The sequence below is a fragment of the Myotis lucifugus genome, unplaced genomic scaffold (genome assembly GCF_000147115.1).
Source record: "Myotis lucifugus unplaced genomic scaffold, Myoluc2.0 scaffold_55, whole genome shotgun sequence".
In the NCBI taxonomy this organism is placed as follows: domain Eukaryota; kingdom Metazoa; phylum Chordata; class Mammalia; order Chiroptera; family Vespertilionidae; genus Myotis; species Myotis lucifugus.
In genome coordinates this window covers 1,648,355-1,660,474 of record NW_005871103.1, presented here as the reverse complement: position 1 = coordinate 1,660,474, position 12,120 = coordinate 1,648,355, and the positions used below count along the sequence as shown (strand labels likewise).

The 12,120-nt window shown below is 47.1% G+C and overlaps 1 pseudogene; it reads right to left on the bottom strand.

Moving 5' to 3' along the window:
• Nucleotides 1-9,691: 9,691 nt before the first annotated feature.
• On the bottom strand, nucleotides 9,692-12,116 carry LOC106697224 (annotated as a pseudogene).
• Between the last annotated feature and the right edge of the window lie 4 nt (nucleotides 12,117-12,120).

Here is a 12,120-nt window from a genome sequence, read left to right as displayed (position 1 = left end):
TGGGAACTTGGGTTGCTGGGGGCTGTGGCCAGCCTGAAAACAGCCATCAACCCCTCACCCAGGCTGGCCCAGGCACCCCAGCGGGGACCCCCACCCTGAACAGGCTGTGGCCAGCCTGCAAACAGCCATCAGCCCCTCACCCAGGCTGGCCAGGCACTCCAGTGGAGACCCCCACCCTGAAGGGGCTGTACCCAGTCTGCAAACAGCCATCAATCCCTCACCCAGGCTGGCCAGGCACCCAAGCAGGACCCCCACCCTGATCAGGGACACCCTTCAGGGCAAACCAGCTCGCTCCCACCCATGCACCAGGCCTCTATCCTATATAGTAAAAGGGTAATATGCAAACTGACCCTAACAGCAGAAGGACTGGGAATGACTGGTCACTATGACCACTAGGGTGGTCACTGACCACTAGGGTGCAGACGCTCAATGCAGGAGCTGCCCCCTGGTGGTCAGTGCGCTCCCACAGGGGAGCTCTGCTCAGTCACAAGCCAGGCTGATGGCTGCCAGTACAGCGGTGGTGGCAGGAGCCTCTCCCACCTCCTCAGCAGCGCTAAGGATGTCCGACTGCAGCTTAGGCCTGCTCCCCACTGGCAAGTGGACATTCCCCAAGGGCTCCCGGGCTGCCAGAGGGATGTCTGACTGCCAGCTTAGGCCCAATCCCCCAGGCAGCGGGCCTAAGTCAGCAGGTGGACATCCCCCGAGGGGTCCCAGACTGTAAGAGGGTACAGGCCGGGCTGAGGGATCCCCCCCCCCCCCGAGTGCACAAATTTTTGTTCACCGGGCCTCTAGTATATATATATATAAGCCTAAACGACTGTTACGACCGAAAGACTGGAACGTCTGGTCATCCAGTCGCTATGATGCACACTGACCACCAGGGGGCATATGCTCAATGCAGGAGCTGCCCCCTGGTGGTCAGTGAGCTCCCACAGCCAACCTCCCATGAACCCTCCCCCCAGCTGACCAACCTCCCATAGCCCCTCCCCCTGGCCGGCCAGCCCCCCAAAAGGCTTTGATCACCGGCCAGGCCAAGGGACCCCCCACCCGTGCACAAATTTGTGCACCGGGCCTCTAGTTGAAATATAATCTTTCTCCCTAAAATCATCCTTAGTTTTATTAAAGAGCCAAATTAAGACCAATTTATCTATTTCATTAACTACAAGAGGCCCAGTGCACAGATTCGTGCACTGGTGAGGTCCCTCAGCCTGGCCTGCACACTCTCGCAATCCAGGACCCCTCAGGGAATGTTGGAGAGCTGGTTTTGGCCCAATCCCTGCAGGCCAGGCTGAGGGACCCCACTGGTGCACGAATCTGTGCACCGGACCTCTAGTATGCATATAAGGTCTTTGGTTAATCTCTTCCCGCCCTCCTCCTTCCCACTTCCCTCTGAGATTCATCAGTCTGTTCCATGTTTTCATGCCTGTGGTTTCCGCTCCTGCATTGAGCATCTGTCCCCTGGTGGTCAGTGCACGTCATAGCTACTGGTCAGCCGGTTGCTTAGGCTTTTATGTATATAGATAGTTTCAATTCAGTCTGATCATTTGCATAAACACAATAAGAACAGCAATTGACCACCTTGGCTAGAATTTCATGATTGAGTCTTAATGTGCCCCTCAGGGCAGAGAAGCCAAGCTATCCAGCTGCCCCCAGGCCTGCTGGCAATATCTGCAGGGTTAGGCAAATTCTTCACCAAGATCTGTACCTGCAGTGGCTCCACCTGGCCCACACCCTAGGCTTCAAGGCTCAGCCCAGCAGCCCTCCTACTCATTGCAGCATAGTGTGCACAAGGTGGGGGAGAGAAGTGGGGGAAGGATTGGGCAGGGATGCAGAGGCACCCTTACTGCTCCCCGCCCACTCAACCAACCACTAGTGACGGCCAGGTATGGGCTGACGCTTCAGCACCATCCATTTTCAGGGCTACCACATGACCAATAAGATACCAGGCTTTCTCCATGACACTCTTATCGGCTTCAAGTCTCCAGAGTCCAGACATGACTTTTAAACATGACACTCCAGTCAAAGTTTTTGGTTAATAAAACCTCCAATTGAAACCGGTCTTATTGAATTTATGCAAAGAAATGTATTGCCATGATTCACTCATTAAGAATTGCCAAATTCTGGAGGGATCATGTAGGCAGAAAAATATACCAAATTGCTTTAAGATCTTCTGATTTTCCTTGACAAATGTATTATAACAAAACAGTGACTGTCTTTAAATGACAAAGGAAAATTGAAAATGACACAGTTATGTATTTCATTATAATGCAAATGACATGGAATCTTGTCCTTTCTAGAAACACAGTATTCTACGATATTATAACTAACTAGAGGCCTGGCACATGAAATTTGTGCATGGGTATGGTCCCTAGGCCTGGCCTATGATCAGGGCCATCTTCCCAGGCTGCCAGCAGCAGGCCCCGCCCCCTGCCACCACCCACCCCTGGTTCCCTGTTTGCCATCGGGTAATCAGAACCTGCCAGCTGGGGGGAGGGACTGAGAGGTTGGCCGTTCCCACCCGCTCCCCAGTCTGTATTCCAATGCCAGTTGCCCTCTGTATGTGGGCAACTGGCAGAACAGGGGCCTTGGCCTGGCACTGCCTATTTGTGCCACCACCTACCTCTGGTTCCCCATTCCCCATCGGGCGATCGGAGCCTGCAGGCCAGGGAGAGGGACCAAGAGGTTGGCTGTTCCCACCTGCTTGCCCGCCCTGCCCCCTGCTGTGGGTCACCCTCTGTGTGGGGGGTGACTGGCAGGGTGGGGGCCTTGTCCTGGCACTGCCCGTGTCTGCCACCACCCACCCCCAGTTCCCTGTTCCCCATTGGGCTATTGGAGCCTGCTGGCCAGGGGAAGGGACTGAGAGGTTGGCCAGCAGGTCCCTATCAGGCAAACTCAGATTAATACTTCAGTATCCTGTTACTTCAAAATACCTAGATATTTAATAATTTGTACTATTTAACCCAGAAAACTCAAAGTTTTAAGTTACTAAAGACTTTGGAAAACTATGTTTAGGCATATATAACTATCACTGAAAAAGCTTTAATATATACACTTTATTTTTTCTTATATTTATAACAAATTTGAGATTTTAAAGCTAATTATTACTATTACCCAAGGCATTTTCTTGTCAATTTTGTAACAGGGATAACTCACTGGCCTTTAGTGGCTTTAATGCGAAAGTACTATTTTATTTTTCTTTATAAAAACGCTTGTATCCCCAACCACCACCACCGCTGCTATTTCTGCAACTTTCTGGAGGCACTTCTGCAGATCTGCTCCTCCCAGTTTTAGGAGCAAAAATAGAATATTGGGGACCAGCTATGGTTACGGGAAATATTAATGATGCTCAGCTAATCATGACTACCCTGTGTTGGTCAAAGAAAGGACATAGTGACCTGGCTGAGAGTTATATGCCCCTGGGACCTTGGAATCAACCTTGAAATTCGGTCCATTCTCATTCAAGAACTGCCTATTATCATGGAAACATTAACCCTGTTGCCCAAACAATGGAGTCCCACCCCACCCTGTGATCCCCTACTTCCCCCCATGTAATCTCTGTCCCACCCTATACAAGCAGCTGGCTTGGGGGTGGGGTGGGGGTGGGGGAAGCGGGGGCTGTGAATGACCCACTGCTTTTCTATACTGCTGGCAGTATGGGGCAAACACTCATACATGATTCAACCCTGCCTCCACTCAACTGGCTCAAGTAGTGGCAGGCAGCGTGAACCCATTGATTGTCTAGTTACACTAGGATCTTATCTTACACTAACACAGCAGAGCAGAGACAAAGGATTCCCCATGTTCATAAACCAGCTAAGAGCGAACTAAGTGCCCAAAAGATAGAAAGCCCAATTACATTCCAGACACACAGACAAAGACTCACTAGCTAAGAGTTTCAGACGGCTGATGCCTTCAGAGGGAAAGCAGGAAGAGTCCCCAAGATTAAGACTTCTCAGCAGCTGCTACAATCTCAGCAGACTGTTTCTACAGTCTCTGCCACGTGTTCAGTCTCGCCACAAATGGCTGGGGCCCCCAAAGCGTGATGTGCCCCATCTTTAAACAAATTAAACCAAATAACAGAGACACAAAACATCAACAGGAACACTCTTACATACAGTATTTACAGGTGTGCACAACCCACAGATGAAATCTCATTGTCTGTTCTGCCACAGACACCACAGAATGCCCTGCATAAAAAAACCATTGAAGCAGAACAATATCTCCTGTCCCTGGTTTTGGAACTGCCCTCCCCAGAACATCAGCGTTCTCCCCAATGGACTATCCTGGGGAATGTATTCCCTAGGCCTAGAATGTTTGTTTCCCATCCTCGGAAAGTCCCTGTGACTATTCTATGTGCTCAGTCCCCCGTACTGGAGATTTCTTGCACTTCCTGAGATCCGCTTTGTCCTTCTCTGGCACTTTCCCTCACAGGAGAAACCGAACAGCAGATCAGAACTGGGTACTCACTTTATGTCCCAGTCACATCCTCATCACATATACCGACCTCGGAGGATACCCAACCACCAAGGTAGTAAGTACTAAAGTCTAATTTTCCACCACGGCCAATGCATGAGGTTTGCCCGGTTGCCACGTGTGTACCCCCATTATGTCATTTTGCCATTTTCTGAAGTAAAACAGTCTTGGGCCTATTTTATGGCATCTGCAAAGAGATGGAGCTCAGGCAAAGGGGCCACCCAAAATCAGGTAGGATGTATCTCCTCTTAAACCAGCTCCTCCCTCTCCACCTGCACAGAGATCCCAGACAGCCCTCAAATTGTGAGGAATTGCTCACCTGTCCGAATTCAAATGACAGACTCTGAGACGTAAGTATGGCGAAAATGAGACTTTTAATACACTCTCCAGAGCGAGCTTCCATTCCATTTTACAGGTACATGTGGGGCAGCAAGCATAGTCTATTTAGTCCCTTCTCCAGTTCCTCATTGGCTGAGTACTATGGGGGCCACCTGCTTCCTCATACATCGCCTAGGTCTTTCTCCCATTGGGCCATTTTAAAAAAAAAAAAGGGCCTTGGCTGGTTTGGCTCACTGGATAGAGCGTTGGCCTGGGGACTGAAGGATCCATGTACCTTGGTTGCGGGCACATCTCCAGTAGGGGGTGTGCAGGAAGCAGCTGATCAATGCTTCTCTCTCATCGATGTTTCTAACTCTCTATCCCTCTCCCTTCCTCTCAGTAAAAAAACAATAAAATATATTTTAAAAAAAATTGGGCTGAGGCCTTTCTAGCTGCCTCCACCTCCCCTGTCTAGCTGAGGCAGACGCCTCGGGGGTTTCTACCATGATGCTGGCCCATGTACACAGGTCTTTGTTCCTCTTCCTTCCTTCCTACATCTGTTTGTCCTGGGGAGAATTCAGCAAATTCCATCGAAATCTGACCATGCTGGAGTTGGATCACAGAGGTCCATTTCCTACACCTGTGCATCTTAGGGTTCAATCCCAGACACCTCTGCAAGGCCCTTATACCTGTAGCACATTCAAGAGTCTTGAACCAAAGGGAACAATTTGCCTCTTTGATCTTTGGAGCTTGGGCAGGGACCCAAGCACTCATTTGGTTTTATTTTCAATTTTCTGCCCCAGAGCACAGGCCTTGCATATTTTGCAATTTTTTATTATGCTGCAACCCCCTAACCCCCAGTGGCAAAACAGAAAAAGAAATCCCTGAAGGGAAGCAAGGACAACTGTGCAGCCAAGCGTTAACTGGGAGTAATCCACCTCTGATCCCAATCCTACTCTGATCCGAGTCACGACACCGAATGTTATAGGCACCTCTTACTGACACCAGAGCGGTGTTACTGGCCAGGACAGCACTCTGAGCCAGTGGGATAGGGCTGTCCCCAGCCTCGATCCTTGTCTTCTCATATCAATGAATTTAGACTAGAGACCTTGACTGTGTTGTGAAAAGTCTATTTATTAAAGCAATTAAAGCGTGCACCTTTATTGAAAAAAGCAAAGCAAGCAAATCTATACCACTGGCTAATGAAGCACAGACAGGTTCTTAGCTAATTTGCAGAGCAAGATGGGTGGGGGTCTGAGGTGTCATATACCTTCCTGTCTATAGGCTTCAAAATGCCTCTGCTGACTATGTTGGTACAGATTAATGCTCAAGGTCCCTTTTTTTTTTTACTTTGCTGTGGCCTTCCCAGAATTCACGAGAAGCACCTGCCAACTTTATCTTGTCAAGCTTTGAGGCTGCTGGCTTCTTTGCTTAGGCAGTGGTTCTCAACCTTCCTAATGCCGAGACCCTTTAATACAGTTCCTCATGTTGTGGTGACCCCCAATTTCACTGTTACAGATTGAACATAATTAAAGCATAGTGATTAATCACAAAAACAATATGTAATTATATATGTGTTTTCCGATGGTCTTAGGCGACCCCTGTGAAAGGGTCGTTCGACCCCCAAAGGGGTCGCGACCCACAGGTTGAGAACCGCTGGCGTAGGGAGTAAAACTGTCCCTTTTCCCCTTTCCCCCTCTGTCTCTGCATTCTCTTACAAGGGAGTTGTGTTTTTAACCATTTGTTCAGTGTCCTGGGTTGGGGAAGATAATGGCTTGTTAGTTACAAGCTGGCTGCAAATTGCCCACACTATTTGGCCTTGTTTTCACTTTCCTGTCTGTTTTCCTATTCCTCCTGCTCTGGAATCCTGTATCACCACCAAGTACCTAGCAGAGTCCGTCTGCAATGTGTAGTGAAAAAACAAGTACTCTAGTAACAAGCCTCACCTATTCTGCAGGTAGGGATGAGTAGCCTTTCTGTGCTATTTCCCCTTCAACTCTGTGATTCTCTGAGATCAAAGAGACTGTATTCCCTGAGGGATCTACTGAAAAGGACAGTGCTTCTTGGTTGGTGTTTGGCGTTCTAGGCTGTGAAGACCAAGTGGACCTGGAGGGACATGCGTATGAAGTGGAAAGTGATAGAGGGTAGCAGTCAGCACTTGAGTATTTACTGTTAATATCACCTTGCTTAAACCCATCTTCTTTCAAAATGACCTGGTGATCCAGCAGTCTCCCATTAGAGAATTAAAACCACACTCCTACTCTTGACGATGAGCACAATGCATAAAGACCCCACTGGGTGAAACTAGTCAACAAGTTTTCATAGAAGCCCACTTCCACAACAACAACAACAACAAAGTACCTGTGTTGGAGAGGGCCCAGCTTTGTCATTTCCCTTCTTCAAAGCATATAATGAGGTGTATTCTAAAAGCACTAGGATCTTACTGTGCTGAACACCCCACCCCCACTGCTGACCATGTTGCCAGATTGTGAGAAAAACCACCTGGAAGAACTTGAAAGGCCTCTTCCTTTAACATGAATGCAGACCATCAAAGGTGGTCTGACTGCCCACCAGCAGGAAAAATCTCTGAGAGCTGTAATTGAGTCACATCACATTCTTTTTAGTGTGGCTATTTATGGCAGGCAAAGAACTTGTGTGACTAAGGGCTTCACAAATAGTTCCCATTGTCTGTTAAGCCAGGGACCATTTTCAGATGCCATCTTTAACAAAAAGAAGCTAGGGAAGTGAGCAGTGTCCATAATTACTACGCTGGTGACAAAATAAAGCAATATACAGCAAAAGAGACAAATCGTAGGATGGCTTACTTTTTTGTTGTTGTTGTTAATCTTCACCAGATGATATTTTTTGCCTTGCTTTCAGAGGGTAGAAGGGAGGAGAGAGAGAGAGAGAGAGAGAGAGAGAGAGAGAGAGAGAGAGAGAGAGAGAGAGATATCAGGCTGGAATGGAGCCTGCAACCGAGGTGTCCTTGACCTAGACTCAGACTTGAAACCCTTCTAAGCTTGGGCTCTCTAACCACTGAGACTCACTGGCCAGGGCTAGGAGGGCTCACTATTAAACACAGTACCTTTTGAGTGCCCAGGACCTGAGGTTCTCTAGGGACACCCTATCCACTGAAGGTATAATCCATAAACTGTGTGTGAGCTTGGAACCTCTTTAGAAACCACATGCTCAACCAAGACAGATATTAACTCACACCCTCATGGGTTGAACTTTTCATCTAGTATGACTAGCAGGAGTATGTCTAACCCCACATACATCTGTCTCCAAGACTTATGCTCTGAGACTATTTTGGGCCTAACTTTCACAGCACAGCCTTTTGGTTTCATATTTCAAAACACTGGTGAGTGTATATGAGCCACACTGTTCGTGAACTCTATCATGAAAGTATAAGGCCTTCTTCCCCATTTTAATAGAGAAAACATTTCTTCATTTTGACTGGAAAATAAGCCAGGACAATGAAAATAGAATACCCATTGCCATACAGATAATTCCTCCTCCTCCTCCTCAAAAAAAAAAAAGTATTTTACTGAGGATTCTTCTGATTGTCAGAGGTGTGCTAAACACTTTGCTGTTATTCTTCCCAACTCTATGAGGTGTGGCCTTTTCAAGATGAGGAAACCGAGGCTTAAAAAGAGGTTAAGGAATTTGCCTGAGATCACAGGTAGGAGGTGATGAAGCTCTTCGGTGGGGTTTGCTCTATTTCCAGTGTTCATGCGCCACCATGCTGCTCAAACTTCCATGAGCACATGTATTAGCGGGAGACCTTGTGAAGTTCACAGACTCCAAGGTGGAACCTAAGATTCTGCATTTCTAATAGGTTCTGCAGTGTTGATGAGGCAGCTGGCCCATGGACCACACTTTGAATAGAAAGGCCCTATACTATTGCAAAGGTATAATTCCTCCTTTCAACACAATGGTATATTTCATCAAGCTGGAGCCAAGCACTCTTACTTGGTTACCTGACTTTGATACATTTGAGACAACATGGAGACAAGAAAGATATCAATCCAGAAGCAATAGTGGTTATGGAATGCATACATTTCCATGTATTTTTACAGTAAAAATGCATTAGAAATCTTTCACAAAAGAAACTTAAAAAATACAAGTAGGGTGTTGGGTCCCCCCCTCCCCCACATTCTTCTAGGCATCCGCTGTGTAATATGGGTGGGAAGGAAATTTCTAAATGGTTTGATTTCATCGTATAAAATACACATCCATCATCTCTCATCAAGACATTTACATGAAGTGGGGGGTTCAGGAAAGTAGGCTCACAAGAATCAGTCTCCAATGTAAGGTTACAGTAGTTCAGAGAAAACTATATCTTTCTATTTAGTGCATAGTCCCTGTACAGTACAATATTTCCAAAGCGAATCTGTGTGGAATTCTGAGGAAATAGCCACACCAAAGTCTTCAGATTGTGACAAGCCCAGGTGGGTAGCACATAGATTTTAAAATGTCAAATGTTATCTATGACAATAAAAAAAGACATCAAACTATCAACTTTGATGTACTCCAAAAATCTACCTTGATTTCATTTATTTAAAACTCTGGACCACAACTGAGAGCATCAATCATTTCATCACAGATTTTGCTAGAAATAGTGAGAAAATTCTTAGCAGTGGAACCTTAGGAATAAAATCTGCAAGTTGGCTCCTAGGAAATGGATGAAAAAGAACATCATTATTCAGTTGTATTCTCCCTCAGCCTTACTACCATACTATAGCTCGATGTATGTTTTGTATGGAAAACTTTGATAAAAATAGCAGCTGCAGAATTTTTTCTCTGAGGAAGTTGTTTTGTGAATGCCTATTCAACTATAGCTACTCACCCTAGTGCTATGTATAAACCCATAAGTCAAATAAAGCTCTGAACAATGTAATATTATATATGCATAGTGTTTTATAAAAAGATTGGCCTACACACTGCTTTTCATCAGTACAGAAACAGCATTAAGTCCATAGCACACTGCAAGAAATGAGTGAAGAACAGAATGCAAACAAGTGCCTAATAGTTCACAAGCAGGCTCACCATGGAGGAAATTATGATACTCAAACCAAGTAAAGCTTTAAAGAATTACTTATATAGTCTCCCATTTTAAAACAGCTTTACATACCTGATTTAGTTTACATTAAAATATATCCCAATGAATCAATTTGTTCCATATTCAGAAATATAAACACATATCACATTCCTCACTGCTAAAGTTTTTGTCATAAATTCTCTTTTATACAAGAAAAAAGGCAACAGTTGTTTTTAAACAGGCTCTATTAATTACAATTTTTACTCTGTACACACAATGATTGGCTGGTTTTCTCCTTTTTTTTTTTTAACAGTACCATGAGAACAACAGTGATTGACTTGCAAAGTTTGTGTCTGTATGGAAAATGCAAAACAGTACTACGGAAATATACAATGTATTGTAAGCAGCAGTTTGCTATAGTGGTCCAACAGGTACAAGCAAACATTTGGCTCAGCTAGGCAGTAATCCATTTCCCATTTCAACCACTTCCCTGGGCTATAGCAAACCCAATTACACCTCATGTAGGAGTGGATTGCAAAAGAATGTGTTGTTGTTTAAAGAAAAATCATGATGTTTTGTTTTGCTGTCCCAAAATTCAAAGGACAGGGTCATGAGGGCAGAACTTGGCCAATGAGCTCTAGAGCCATTGGGATCATGTCCTTTCCCCTTCAATTACTCTGGAGACTGTTGTTAATAGTTTCAAAAGGGAAACTGGCATTTCTAATAAGCACCTCTAAACCCTACATATCAACAGAGAGCTAACTCCACCAAGACTCATTCCCTCCTCCCCCATTTAGTAAGGAGCAACCTGGGCTTATGCTAAAAGGGGGGCCACACCTTCTCTATTGGGGATTTTTGATTCCTTCACACTGGGCACATTGTCCCCCACTCCATCTACTCTGCAGCCTCAACCAGACAATACAGAAGGTGTTTTTTGTCCATTCCTTCCAGTAGTTGAGTGAGGCCATGATGGCACTGCCTTCATGAGATCTTAGGAGGTGTTGGTAACGCTAATGAACCTGGCCATCTGCACCGGGGCTGCATTTGGGTCATGGCGGCCAACCTTTATGGCCAGGGAGAGTATCAACTGTTTTCTGAACCAACTGTGACGCAAGAACATAACATTTCTGTGTGCTGTGTAGATTTGCTATAAATATCCTTCATTTGCAATAGTAGTCTCTTCATATAGTTTGCTTGATTTTAGGATCACCGGCAATCCCAGAGTCCTCAGCATTTACAAATATAACTTTTGCCTCTTGGCTTTTTTTTTTTTTTTTTTAAGAAAAACTAACTACAGTATAGCACTACATCATTACATAAGTCTATATCAAATTAATCAATAACTTCCCTTACTTAGAGAAAATGATCAAAAGCCCTATTTGACCAGGAGAGAGAAAAAGATTGCCCAAAGATGGGAACAATTCTACAGTGTATGTAGAAACAAAATTTATCCCCCTTCGGGGCAACATTTGGCAAATAATTTCCAGAAAAGTATGCATTTAAAAATACTTTCTTTAATATTATACATCAGGCACAACACTGTTCACATATATATTTTTTCCTTATAAATTCAAATGCATAACATGTTTGTTGCTATTCACAGGGTCGTCAGGTGCCAGGTGCTTCCTAAGGTGAGGACATGGTTTCAGGGGTGAGCCTCCTCTTGCACCTCGGCCACGGGATCGGCCCCGGGCCGGGCTCAGATGCTGAGGTCGGTGCTGCACTCCTTGTAAGGCCGCCGTCTCTGCTCCGGGGGGTGTCTGCCGCCGCGGCCGCCCTCGGGCCTCAGGCTCCCCTCGTCCCTCTCCCGGTGGCCGGCTCTGTCCTCTCGGTTCCTTTTCTCCAGGGACCGCTCCCGCCGGCGCTCCGGGGACCTCGCCCGCCTGCGGTCGGTGGACTTGGCTCTCCTGTCGGGCGAGCCCGGCCGCCTGCGCTCCGGGGACCTCCTCTGCTCCAGGAGCCGCTCCAGGGACCTCCTCCGGCGGCCGGGCGAGCCTTCCCTTCGGCGGCCAGGCGAGCGCTCGCGCCTCCTCCCGGGGAGGCCTCGCGTCTGCGCTCGGGCTTCTCCCTCCGCTCCAGCGTGTTGTCGGCGCTGCGGGTGCCCTCCCGGCGCCTCTCCGGGGCCCGCCTGCCGGGGCCGTCGGCCGCCAGCCGCTCGGGGGGCGCCTCCCTGCGCCCCTCGGGCGCCCGGTCCTGGGGGTGGCAGGCCCCGCCACCGGGGGTCCTGGGAAGTCCCGTTCCACGTGTGGTGCTCACTGGGCGCCCGGCCGGGCTCCCCTGCCGCCCCG